Source organism: Narcine bancroftii, chromosome 9, assembly GCF_036971445.1.
Source record: "Narcine bancroftii isolate sNarBan1 chromosome 9, sNarBan1.hap1, whole genome shotgun sequence".
NCBI classification, from domain to species: Eukaryota; Metazoa; Chordata; class Chondrichthyes; order Torpediniformes; family Narcinidae; genus Narcine; species Narcine bancroftii.
The window spans coordinates 12,683,176-12,697,729 of NC_091477.1; the positions used below are offsets into that span (position 1 = coordinate 12,683,176).

Genomic DNA, 14,554 nt, shown 5'->3' on the forward strand with positions numbered 1-14,554 from the left:
GCCGACAGTGGTTTATTATAAATTCCTGCGACCGCAGGTCTGGGCCCAAGATTGGCAGCAGCCTCAAGGGTTTGCAGACTGAAGAACACACAGGCAGCAGGCTTTTGGTGACTCGACATGAGGAAGCCAAGCAGGCAGTGGGCTGACGGTGACTGTGGCCAAAGGATTCACACCAGGCTGTGGACTGCTGGAGAGAGGCTTGAGACTGGCTGAAGGGATGCCAAGTATTGGAATTGGGATGTGAGAGGGTGCCAAGGGCGCTGAAGGTGTCCTGAATGCATTGCATGCTCGGATGTTTTGACTGGAGTCTGTGTGGCCGTGGAGGCTGTGGGAGCACTGTAAGTGAATTCACGAACACTCCATGACTCTGGAGGGTTCTTCTCTTTGACTGCAAGAGGCACTGATAGCGACTCTGACTGCCTCATGGCCAATTAAAGTAATAGCACATCTGCTTTATATGTGACAATAAAGGAACTTTCACCCAAGGCACTGAGCTATTCCTTCCTTTGGAATTCCCTTGGTGTTCTTGGAATTTCCATCCAGCCAAAGACAGTGGTTAATCTGGTCAATATTAGAGCCATGGGGTTGTAACATGGACACAATCAGTGAGGGTTGGTGATAACTCTTCCATCATGATCAGCCTCAACATCAGAGGCCCACAAGGCAGTGTATTCAGCCTCCTACTGTATATCCATGACTGCATGGCTAAAGACCGCTCCAACTCTACAGGTTTGTGGAACACACCACCGTCATCATAGGTAGGAACTCTAAATGATGATGAGTCGGAAGGAGGATGGAAGGATTGGTGACTTGAGTCAGGACAACAATCCTCAATGTCAGCAAGACGAAGGAGCTGGTTACACACTTTTGGAAGAGGGCGAGAGCTTCACATCAACAGTGCAGAGAATATACAGCATTAAGTTCCTTGGTTTAAACATCTCCAGTCCACCCTAGTCTACCTTAGTCAATCTAATTGGCAAGAAAGCATATCAGCATCTCTACTTCCATAGAAGCCTGAAAAAAGTTTACACATCCCCTTAGTCCCATGTCAACTTTTACAGCTCCACCCTTGAAAGCATCCTGTCAGAATGCATCCTTGCATGGTACGGGAACCACTCTGCCCAAGACCACAAGATACTACAGAGGGTTGTCGTCAAGTTTACTGTCATCTGAGAGCAGAAGTACAACCCGACGAACCAGCATTCTCCAGTCTTTGGCGCAAAACACGCAGATATACAACTAGACATAAGAAATATGGCTCAGGCCATCATGCCCACTCCCCAGGCCATCATTTCCACCCATATCTTAGCTGCCCTGGAAAGTAGCCAACATATTAAAAGTCTCATCCCGTCCTGGATACAATCTCATCATCCCCCCCTCCCATAAACAAGAACGAGTACAAGATCATGCACCATGAGATTCAAGGACAGTTTCTTTCCTGCCATTATCAGATTGATTGAACTTCCAAATTATGCGGCCTTTGCTCTGTACTATCTGATCTTTGCACTTCTGTACCGTGTCTTACTCGTTGTACGATATATGAAATGTCTAATTGGTCTGTTCACAACACATACTGTATCACTGCATCTTGGTACACATGGCAATAAACTTGAACTTGAATATAGATGCAGAGATAAAAGTAGGTAAGCATCAATAAAGATTTTACACACTGATACTTCAAAACATTTCCCACTGAGTTTCTGTCCCCTCTCCCAAGTAATTCTTCCTAAACAAGCACACAAAGTTAATTCTTTGTCTAAATAGGTTGGGGTTTGTACTGTATCACTCAATCAACTAAAAGCCAATCAGTCAACTCAGAACCACACTGAATGGCATCATTCTGATGGTCAATGGTGGTAAATGACCTGTAACGATTGGGGCCAGGGGCTAGAGAAGAATATGGGACTTGCCAAAAGTTTTTTCACTCATGCCACAGGCCATCAAAGTTCAGCAGGGGGGGTATGTGACTCCCATGCTAAAACTGGATGACAAACACATTCTTATAGAAACCACGGACAATGCAGGGTTCACTGAGGATACGTCTCTTTTTATGGTCTTCTGATCACGTATTTCATGCAGCTAATCAAAGAAGAGCACTGGGAAAGGGGCCAGGGCATGGAATAAGTTGGAGGAAAAAAAACAATGAAGTTATGCCAAAAAAGGCCATACAACCCATTGAATCCATGTCCTACTCCAGTGCTCTTTACCTGTACTACTGCAAGTCATTCTCCATCGATTTCCTCCAGTATTTTGGTGTTTTTACTACAATCACAGCAGCTGCAGCCATTATTTCAAACCAGCTGCCACGATCCTTCAACCATTTGTACGGCACCTCTCTACCCACTCAGAACCCCTCAGGATCTTTGCTTCAATAAGTCACCACAGGTTCTCCTGACCTCTTTCTGTGCTATAGCATTCTAAGCCTGCTCACAATTTTTGGGAGAATGGTTAATCTATGGTTTGTGAACACCCAACGTAATGGGCAACTCCACACGTGAGTGAGCTCCCATAATACTATTAAATCCGGAAGTCAGACATGCATATACATCTCTGTTGCTACAAACAGCAGACTAGTATTCCTTCTCTTTCCAATTTTATTAATTATTCTTGTCAATGTTGTTATACTATTCATTGTAATGCTGCGATGAATGGTTACCTTATCCAATTATTTTTGAACACATAGATAAAAATCTACATCTGTAAAAATGGAACCCATTCTATACACAAGGACAGCCTGTAATTTATTTTCTTGTCTCCATAGAACACTGTTTCTCTTCTGGTTCTCATGGCAAAGCAGTCCATTAAACCATTCCATGAAATTCTAGTTACGGATCTGCTCAATCCCGTTATTGGAGCAGATCCATAACTGTGCAAATGGCAGACTCAACAAGAGGCAAGTCCTGCTACCATATATGTGACATGGGTGTTAGCCTACACTGAAAGTGAGCACACAGATGTGTTATGCAACTACAGTAGGAAAGAAAACGGCATGTTGATCTTTATTATGAGAAGATATGACAGGAATACAGATATCTTATTACAATAATTTCAGGTCTTGGTGAGGGGTTAATATCCTTTAAAATCGCATTCTTATAACAATGTTCTCACAGTTGTGACATGTCTGGAGTGGATTTCAAACTAAAAACTTTCTGACTGAGTAAATTGTCTTCATATCTGTTGTAACATAAACCTTTAATTATGTACTGCTTTTTCAGTGGTTCTTAGTGCCACTAATTTTCACCACACAACTAGAACCTCACATAAAGAGTTTTTTTTACAAACACTTTGCATGATAGTATAATGAAACTACTGTGATGAGATGCTTTGAGAGGGTGGTCATGGCCAGAATCAGCTCATACCCAAGTAAAGATCTGGACCCATTGCAATTAGCCCACCGCCACAACCGCTCCACAGCAGATGCAATCTTACTGGCTCTCCACTCAGCCATGGATCACTTAGGCAACATCAACATGTAGATCAGGCTCCTTTTCATCGATTACAACCCAGATTTCAACACCATAATTCTCCTCGGTACTGGTCAGCAAACAAGATGGGCTTCTGTACATCCCTCTACAATTGCATCCTTGACTTCCTCATCGGAAGACCACAGTCAGTGTGGATTAGGAAGAGCATCTCCTCCTCACTGACGATCAACACAGCTGCACCTCACGGATGTGTGCTTAGCCCACTGCTCTACTCTCTCTACACCTATGACTGTGGAGCTCGGCACAATTCAAATGCCATCTGTACATTTGCTGATGACATCATAGTGGTTGAAAGAATCACTGACGGCAAAGAGGGAGCTCAGAGGAGTGAGGTAGATCATCTAGTTGAGTGATGTCACAACAATAACCTTGCACTCGAATATTAGCAAAATTAAGTAAATGATGGTGGACTTCAGGAAGGTAAACCAGGAGAACTCGAACCAGTCCACATCGAGGGGGTCAGCAGTGAAAAAGGGTAAAGAACTTCAAATTCCTGAGTGTCAACATCTCTGAATATATATCCTGGGGCTCTCGTTTTGATGGAGTCATGAAGAAAGCTCTCCAATGGCTATACTTCACTTAAAAACTTGAGATTATTTGATACGTCAACAAGCACTTTTACATATTTCTACAGGTGGAGAGCATTCTGACTGGTTGCATCACTGTCTGGTATGGAGATGCCAATGCAAAGGACAGGAAAAGACAACAAAGAGTTGAACTCAGCCAGCACCATCATAGTCTTCACTTGTAGATGTCCTGATTGAAGAGGCAGTGTCTCAAGAAAGTAACCTCTATCATCATGGACCCTCACCACCAAGGCCATGCCATCTTCTTACTGCTGCCTTCAGGAAGGAAGTACAGGACCCTGAAGACGAACACCCCCATGGTACTAAAACAGCTTCTTCCCATCTGCCATCAGATTTATTCTGTAGCAATTTTTGCACATGTACTGCATAGTAATGCTGTTACAAAACAACAAATTTCAAGATACACATTCAAGACAATAAATTCTGATTCTACTGTGTTTCTCGAAAGTGGACTGATTGAAACCAGAAAGTATGATCACATTTCTGAGAGATAACCAATACCAGGGGTCTTGGGTCCCATTATAGCTGAACTAACCAATTCTGGAAATAGCTTGACTAATGCCTCCCAAATTATTGCAGTTATTTTTAATGTTAACAAACTCCATTGATGTTTATGCTGTTTGGCTTACTTTATAATGTCATTGAAAAAAAATGTGGCATCACCGTTGGAGAGGATCAAGAGAGTTGATTACTGCCATCTTCTTCAGGGTAATTAACTACTGGCCTGGTCATCAAACCAACTTACCACCCCAAAAAAATAATTTAATTTAAAGAAAGGTTCACTATATGACAGATGCTGGTAGCATTACCTCCTGACCCAAAGGATTTCATATTCGACAGCCACATCAGACTCGAGCACATTGCATTGGCAGACACTTTGGGACTGAGATAATGCTGCAATCTTGGAGTTGCCATCATATGCATAAACTGACCTCAACCTTCAGCTGGTGTTAGGAAAATTCCCAAGATGATCTGGTGATTTACATTCATGCAGCTGCTTGAAGCTTGCAAATCTGTCCCCTCATCTCCTTCATGCCACTGATTACACTTCCATTACTTCACTATATTACGTGCTTTGAGGTGTATGAAGAAAGCAGGTAAATAAATGCAAATGGTTTCTCTGCAAAGTCAAACTGAGCAAATCCAACCAGAGTAAAATCACAGCTAGAGCAACCTCTCTTTCAAAATGATATATTTAATTGGCCGCAGAGGAAAACCCTGTCAAACTAATGGTGAATCTTATTTTTGGCATTTGTCAGTTGCTGTGACACCATACTTTATAAGGAATGTTCCTCAGACTTCAATGGGGATGAGACATCTGAAAAACTACGGGTTCATAATGGCACAGTATCAGTCAGTTTTTTGGCTCTGGGCCTACGAAAGGAAAGGACATCAATGACAAACTGCACAAGGGATTAGCTAGAACCATTTCATGCAGCCACCATTTTGAAGCTGAGGACAATATACTACCTTCTATTTAATTGCTTAACATTAATCTTGATGTAAATATTCTCACCATATTTAGTCAAACTAATGGTTCTAGAATGAAATTCATTCAAAGTCCTTAATACAAAGGTATCTTGCACCTATGGGGATTGATAGATGCCGGATAAGTGTATTTTCCAGTTGCATGAGACACACTTACAATGCTTAACAAATGCACCAGCATTAAGAATAAACAGTTTAAAAGAGTAAAATAAATACTGTACTTGCACTAAACAAACTTCATTTGCATGAATATAGAGTATAAATGTTAAAGCAGTTTACTTTCTTTTCAATCACATTCTTTGAAAACACTTAACCATCCATCACTGCATCTGCAGATACTCCCCCTCCACAGAGCCACCCGAAAGATGAACAATAACATTATAGATGTATTGTAGAAAGTTTGCTGACTGGATCTATCATGGTCTGGTGTGGGGACACCAATACCCCTGAGCATAAAGCCCTGCAAAAGGGTATTGGGCACAGACCAGGACTTCACAGCAAAACCATCCCCATCAACGAGTACATCTGCAGGGGACACTGCTGTCAGAGAGCAGCAGCAATCATCAAGGATCCACACCACCCAACACACTCTCTGTTATCACTGATACCACAGGAAAGAGGTATAGCAGCCACAATACTTGCACCAGCAGGTTCAGTAACAGCTGCTACCCCTCCACTACCAGACTCTTCAACAACAAACTCAATCAGAGACTCATTTAAGGAACCTTACTTTTAATTTTTAAAAATATTTTAAATATTTAATTTTAAAAATTAGTAATGTTAACAGGCCCTTTCAGCTTATGAGTCCATGCTGCCCAATTACACTCAATTGAGCTACACCCCCAGTACATTTTGAAAGCTGGGAGGAAACTGGAGCACCCAGAGGAAACCCATGCAGACACGGGGAGAAGCGTACAAACTCCTTACGGACAGCGCTGGATTTGAACATCAGTCCGGGTTGCTGGCACTGTAACAGTATTGCTAACTACTACGGTAACCGTGCCGCCCCACTTTTGTAATTTATTGATTTTATTTCATGCTTGTACTATTTATATTTATTTGTTTACATTGTATGCATTTTCTTTTCACATTACCAATAAGTGGTCATTCTGTCTGGCCTGCAGGAAAAAGAATCTCAGGGTTGTATGTGATGTCATGCATGCACTCTGACAATAAATCTAAACTTTGAACTTTGGAACCAATAAAGTGTGCAAAGTTTGAGAGATTATTGGGAACGGGTTCTCTCCAGTAAAGATAATCTCTGGAAACATACAAGTGCAACCAACATCTGGTCTCTCTTTGTGCAAGAGTTTTATAAAGAATGCGGGAGAAAGCACATGCATTGCTTAACCCTTGGGTTTGCTAATTCAAAGCAGGTCACCAGTCTGTGTCATTATTTGAACAAATCACTGCTGCACAGCGGCACTTCTGCCTCTAATTGAGAACAGACTGAACAACGCAGATTAGGAGCAGATCCTTGATTCACTAAGCAGCTCAACGTTTTATAGCACTGGAGCAAAACACTTGCACACATGGAGGGCAAACGTGGAAAACGGAAATATAAGTGCAACAACCTGAATCAGTCTGAAGAGGCAGGAACTGAGAAATTTCATGGAACAACAGAAAGGAGATTTCCTGTGGATAGACATCAGTGTCTCCCACCTGGAAGAGTTTAAAGCAAAACATGTTGTTTAATATTTATCCACTGCCAACTCTTTTAGTTCCTGATCATTGTAAAAGACAGAATTAAAAAAAAAAATATCTTGGCTGCTGTGAGTGTCCCAATGACTCCTCATCAACAACTCCATGCAGTTATAGTGGCTAGCCAAGATAGTGGCTAGCAGTCCCAGCGATCTGGACTAGGGGTCGAATCTCATTCTATCTGTAAGGAGTTGGTACATTCTCCCAGTGTCTGTGTGAGTTTTCCCTCGGGGGCTCTGGTTTCCTCCCACCCTTCAAAACATTCTGGGGGTTGTAGGTTAATTGGGTGTAATTGGGCGGCACTGGCTCATGTTCCAATGCAGTATGTCTACAATCTAAAGTTGAAAACAATCTGTCAACCACATGATCGCCCACTTGAGATCAAGTGCAGCTCGAACAAAATCACAAGCAACTCAACGCCACCTTCAACGACGTTCCAGATCATTTGATTGGCACTCCCATCCACTCCCTCCACCATTGATGCACAGTCACAGCAGTTTGCCCCATTTACAGAAGATATCGCAACAAGCTCACTGAGACTCCTTGGAGGGCAACATCCATCCTCCATCGGCCAGAAGAACAGAGGAACCAAAAACTTGCAAGCCACACACCTTGCTGAACTGGAATGCGAACATGAATAGGATAATCGCCAGCAACATGCATATGGTACCAATGAACACAAGAAATATCACCTTCTTAATCAATAACAGACCACTCTCTGTCCACATTTCCACAGGCACATCCATACAATTCAAATACCAACAGAGACTGGACAGCAAAAATCTTTGCAGTCAATAGAGCAACATCCAAATCTTTGGCTTGGCTTTGCGGACGAAGATTTATGGAGGGGGTAAATGTCCACGTCAGCTGCAGGACCTGTCCTCGGGCCTGCGCAAAGGAGCTTTTAGGTGGAGTGCAGTGCGTGCACTCCAAATAAACAGTCACAATTCAACACTGTGACAGACTTTCCAATTTGGCTCCACACAGTCATTGCCTGTCTCACAGCAACCCATCACCACCGCCCGTCGGATAGAACTATATTGCCTTGCAAAATTATAAAGGGTTCTTTCCATCCAGCACACAGTATCTTTGATTCACTGCCATCAAGGAGGTACAGAAGCATCAAAAATCAGGACTGCCTGGCTGGGAAATAGCTTCTTTCTACAGGCAACTAGCATAGATGGGCAGAATGGCATCCTTCTGTTATGTGGAAATTGTGTGATCGTTGGAGTGTTACCAGTGTTCCAGGCATCAACAATAGGACATTGTTTACAGTTCTGCAATTGAGCCAGTTGCTTGAAGCTGTCGGTTGCTTGACTTCCAGGTAATGGAGACATCACTGTATAGACAGATGGAATATGCATGGATAAAAAGTGTGTTGGGTTAAGTTATGAAAATCACAATACGGCAACACTGAAACAAGATGATTGGTCCAAATAAATGTCCCAGTAGACCGGCAGTTATAAACAGCAAATGTCCATCAAAACTAATTGATCAATGACCGTTTGGATAAAGCTGGCTTCCAAGAACTGGTTATAGAATACAGGTTCAAGCAGCCAAATACATCCAGACCATGTGGTCTCATTTCATTGAAAACATGGGAGTGCGATCAGAGGAATGCAATCAGGAGAAGGCCAAATCAAGTTTGATGTAACGTCAGACTGATGTCCTGCAGTTTACATAGGGATCAAGGAAAAGTTCAGAGGTTTCAAGTATTTAAGAGGATTTCCTGGTGGTTGCACACCTCCCTCAGGACATTACAAATAAATCTCTGATTGGAGGATGTGGAACAGGCCACGACTTAACTTTAATTCTGCAGCCAATTGCAGAATACTTTTGAAGCATCCTCTTAAGTGCCAGCTGTTAGCAGTGTTGGAAAAGCAAATTGTAATTGTAGCTCGACTTGAATTGTAAATTGATTTTGATTAAATACAGTAAAATTCCTAAAATCCAGGCTATCAGGGATTGGGTCAGTGCGGATTTTCCGATTTTCCGGATTCTCGAGTAATACTTCTAAAATTCACATTTAAAGAGAATAAAGAAGAGATGAATGAGTCAACATAGATAGTTTATTAATCAAACATTTTTCATATAAAAGACAAAATACCAAAAGACAAATTATTCATTCATTTCCCTGACTTCTGTGCATCTGTGGCATTTACGCATGCATGCATGCATGAAGACCACTAAATTTAAAACGTTTCAGACTTTGAGAAGTTGGGATTCTTAGGTGGATGGGATCAGATTTTTGGACTTTTACTGAAGTTTTCAAATCCCATTGTTTATATTCTTAAAACTACAAGTTTCAATTAGATTTCACCTTGTCCTGAACACCAAATATTCCTACTGTATTTAAACCAGCTCAACCAGGTCCAGACTGCAACCCACATTCAAGTACTATATCCAATATTTTCTATATTAACCACAGACAGCATTAATTAGAACAGCCCTTCTCAATGGGGGCCCTAATGGCTTCCCCCTGGGGACCACAGCACTTTAAAATAAAAGTTTTTCACCTCAAAACATTTTCTATTTATGTGATTTTTCTTTGTAATCAGTAGGAGAGAAATATGAAAGAAACCAAAACTTGACTGCTTCACAAGGAAAGGGACCCATAAGCTTTGAGCAGAGTCCTCTGGGGGCCATAGCCAGAAAAAAATAGGTTGAGAATGGCTGAATTCTGATCATTCCTTGATATCTATTATTATGCAAACCACCTGAAAAAAATCCCCCAAATTGATAGGAGGTTAAGGCTGAATTTGGAAATGAGGCATTGAATCTCCTGAATGAATGGCTCATAGGACTCAGCGCCCCCATCCCTGTGGCCCTCCCGCACCACATATGCGTTCCTTCCAATCCACACCCAGCTCCTTCACTTCTCCTCCCTCCATCCCACACAAAAGGAAGAGGGAAAGACTTTAAATGTCATAAAGCCGAAAGCAAATGCAGTCGCTTTTCAGTGTTAGATACCAGTTGTAACGTGACTTTAATGATCTGTTTTCAAAGTGGTGTTGACAACATAGTGGGGCATTATAAACGTTCTTTAGTTTAGTCCTTGATTTACCATTTTAAAAAGGGCGTTGCAACTATTGCAATTTAAGGAAGCTTTGTTTTTCTTATATTAAATCACAAATATAAATATTTTTTTAACATCCTGATAGCAATCATCAGTCTGCTGTGGCGGTCTCCTTCCGATGAAAAGCGGTACTCCAACCAGAATAAAATAACCAAATTTTTCACCCTTTAGATCCTGCCGACGGTACACCCCCCCTGGTACACAACTCCATTCCTGTTGTGAAAATAACCACACACAGCTCGATGGATTCCTTTGAATTCATGGAAGAAAGAAGGATGTCAGTTTAAAAGCCTACTCTGACATTTCCATGAGACATGGAGGGAGGAGCAGTGTGGGAATAAAAGAATGAGTAGGAATCACATCAACCAGTACCGATTCGACCTAATTCAGAAAGCTTTCCAAAGCAGATTTTTTTCAAATAATCATTTTGTGAGATTTACGCAAGATTTCAACCGGCCACAACTAAAAGAAAAATAATTGAGTTGCAGACTCTATGGAAAACTATGCTCGTTTACTGCAAAGTAGCTGATGTGCTGTATATCATTGAAGTTTAAACAGGTAAACACCAACTCCAGCCACAGGCAAGTCCGTCCTAATCACACTTCTCAAAAGCACTGAACCAACAACAAATCTTCGACAAATTAAATCAAAGGAATAATGAGCGTTCTTAAAGTGCACAACATGGTAACATTTGGTACTAATTCCAGCCCGACATCTTATTAAGTGCAAAGTCAACCATAAGTGAACCGTTTGATGAAGGACCCCAATGGAACTTTTGGAAACATTCTGAAGAGCAGCCGGGCAGCGAGCCGCGAGACAGGCACTAGCGTTCAATCCGGGGGAGTCCTGTGTTCCATTGGGACGGCGGGAATGGTCTGTGGGATCAGATTGGGAGATGGAGGTTCCCAGTCCGATGACGTTAGTCCTGCCATCCCGGCAGCATCAGCGCAAGGTGAGGGGGCCTTAGTGGCATTGCCTTCCCCCCAACTGAGGTCTTGTGTTCACCCTCAACCACACACTGTGATGCACCCACCTGCAGGCTGAGCCTTTAGCACAAAACTTTTTTCATTAAAATATATTTTTAATATTAAAACTTAATGGTTCTCTAGATGAATTTAAATTAAATACCAACAGAAATAGGAAAGGAAAAATGACTTCAGAAGGAAAGTTGCACTGTAATGTGTGCAATGAGTATGCACACATGACATCATACCGGGGCACCACACTGAACAGGGGCAGGGGTAGTGCAACCACAGCAGGCAGGTAGGCACTGCCGCAACCCTTCCCCCTCGCTGAGCGAGATTTAGAGCAGAAGATTGAGCACCAACCTGATGTCCCCCATTAACACTAGTTTTGGCGCCGACCCCGCGCCCTGTCCAAGGATGTGAAGGCAATCAAGGTGCCGGCAGCTCCCAGCATTGTGGACTTCATTATTACCAAACCATTCAGCTGTGGTACATTCGGTAAAGTGTACCTAGCTCGGGGGAAAAAAACCCTGAGAATAAGATGTATGCAATCAAGGAAAGTACTGGATTTTGTGGTCAACTGAAATACAATCGCTGAAGATTTTCTGTGATCAAGAATAAACGCGCCACATTATGTCTTTTGGTGCTCTAGTGCAAGAAGATTGTAATTTTCTGGTGACATTTGGGCATGTGTAAGCGTGTTTGGTGGGAGAGAAGGAAAGGATAGAGGAGGGGGTGTTTGGTTTGGGCAGAGAGGAGAGTGGGACTTTAGGCGGAGGGCTTAGAGTGGCGGGGGAAAGTTTCCCGACACTACCCTGAGCTTTGCTAGAATGAAGCCCAGACAAAAGAGCTGTTGTAGATGCTTTGTTAAATACAAAATAATTTTAGAATTTAAAATTGTATGCGTCGTGGATGAGCGCACATTAATGTCTTTTGTGCACTTGGTGCAAAACACGTGCGCAGTCGTGGCACCTTTTTGTTAACGTGGTCTCGCTCCCCCCAGCATCAAAACTGGCTACGCCACTGAGAGGGCTTACAAAAAACTGAGTGCCTTGTGAGGCCTTTAATAATTCAATTTAAAAGTCAACCACCTCTCTACAAGGCTGTAATTGTCAGGAAGCCAGAGGAAGGCTTCAGTGAACCTGACGAGTTCACATTAACCTGGTCAGGGTTAAACAGTAATTAATTACAGCAATTAATTACAGCTAAACTTGAATTAATGTTTCCAGATCATTAGAATTCTCTTAATTACTATTTCATCTTCTTTGCTAGGTCTAACAAATCCTTGGTGGCATCTAGTCCCAGATATTGGTTCTTTGTTTCCTTACCAAAATCTAAAATAACTATTAGCCTTGAGCCATTATCAGGTGTGGGGTCCAGCTGTAGTAGGTGCTCTGTGTAAGGTCATTAGGTCTTGACCTGGTGTCCACAAGCAATATGGCTTATCAGAGATGCTTCTCTCAATTATTAGAAATGTAATGTTGATTTGTTCAACTTCTGCTTCATTTCCTTTCTAGACCTGATTATTACATTTTCAAAAATAGGTGCTGTGTAGTTTAATTTGTTTTACAATATGCAGAAAGTTTGCTAGAATCTTGATAATTTAAGGTGGTCAACTGGAATACACACTTGTAATGACAATTGAAACATTTATGTTTAAAAAAAAATATTGCTGTAAGGAAGACCCAGCATTAAGCTGGCTTTGGTCATTTATACTGAACTGAAGAGCAAGCAAGCATTCCGGGAGCAAAAGTGACGGGACCTGTAACACAACAGCCTCGGTGACTAGTGTCACATATAACATACCGTATTTGACGGCATGTTAGACCCACTTTTTCACCCCCCCCCCCCAAAAAGAAATGGCTGATGGTGGGCTATCGGTATTCTCTCCCAAGGCCTGCTCTCAGCCCTCGCACTGGTAATTGTGGTTTTGAGAAAGTGTCAGGTTAGAGAGAGAGAGGAGTCTGGCCACAAGGGTTTCCAATCAAACGTAACTTTTATCAAAAGACAACAATTAATAGAAGAGCGTGGGAAATTATGTGCACAATTTAATAAAACATACATACACAATTTAAAAGCTTGGGAAATCCACACAATTTATAAAAGCATGGGAAAATCTACAGCAAGTGGTCTATAGCAGTGGTTTTCAAACTTTATCTTTACACTTACATATCACCTTAAGTAAACCCTATGCCATCAGTGCTCTGTGATTAGTAAGGGATTGCTTAAGGTGGTGTGTGAGTGGAAAGGGAAGGTTGAGAATCATTGCTCTAGACCCAATTGTTACTGAAATATTTTGATTGAGAAAAAATTGTTATTGGCCCATTTTCCTTTGGAGTTATGAAACCGTGCACATAACGAGTCAATGAGGTACAATTAAAACAGTGGTTTTCAAACTTTTTCTTTCCACTCACATACCACCTTAATTAATCCCTTACTAATCACTGCTATCATTGGGGGGGGGGGGCGGATGACAGATGATGAAAGATAATGTTGGGGGTCTTCAGATTGTTCAAATTGAGGACAAACCCACAGATCAGCTTTGTCACAGCACAAGGTGACTAGAATCAGTTGAGAGCAGGGGAGTAGGATCAGTGTGGGAACTGGTCTTTTATCACAATGCTACTCCCTAATATTAATCTCTTCTAGATTAATATCTGAAGGTCTGTCAGTGACTCTCTTGAATATATCCAGTAACTGAGAATTCACACCCTCCTTCTGTAGAGTTCCAGGTTCAGTAACATTTGATACATACTTTAAAAAAAAACTTATTCTTGAATGATCCCTATTTTGAAAGCCAATAGCCACTCCACTTCTGTCCTGTCCAAGACTTGAATTATGTTCTTATGAATTAAATCATCTCTCATTCTTCTCCCAGCCACACATTAGGATGCATTTCTATTTCACTACCAACTCATTTCATCTCCAGTTGAATCTACAGCTCATTTCAGACTTATGCATTCATGGGAACATGCATAGACATCAGAGATAGGCTAAATCCCAAGTACCTGCTGGTCAGGTATTCCCTAGTGAACTACTCACTGTCAGCAGATCGATTTTTACCTTTGCTGTATAATTGCAGCTCAGTTTTTCAGACCTAGTGTCAAATCAGTGATGAACTGGGAATGATACCTTGCTGGGTTGATGCTGGACCCAGTCACACTTGTGTGATTGCCCTCACCCCTCTCCATGAGCGGCCCACCGAAACAGAAAGCAGGCAGCGAGCTGCTGAGAGAGAGTGGGACAGAGACA

The 14,554-nt window shown here is 42.0% G+C and overlaps 1 protein-coding gene across 1 annotated transcript in view; it reads right to left on the bottom strand.

Moving 5' to 3' along the window:
• Positions 1-14,554, bottom strand: part of LOC138743215 (vascular endothelial growth factor C-like) — a 50,709-nt gene that overhangs the window by 10,587 nt on the left and 25,568 nt on the right. The window lies entirely within an intron of this gene.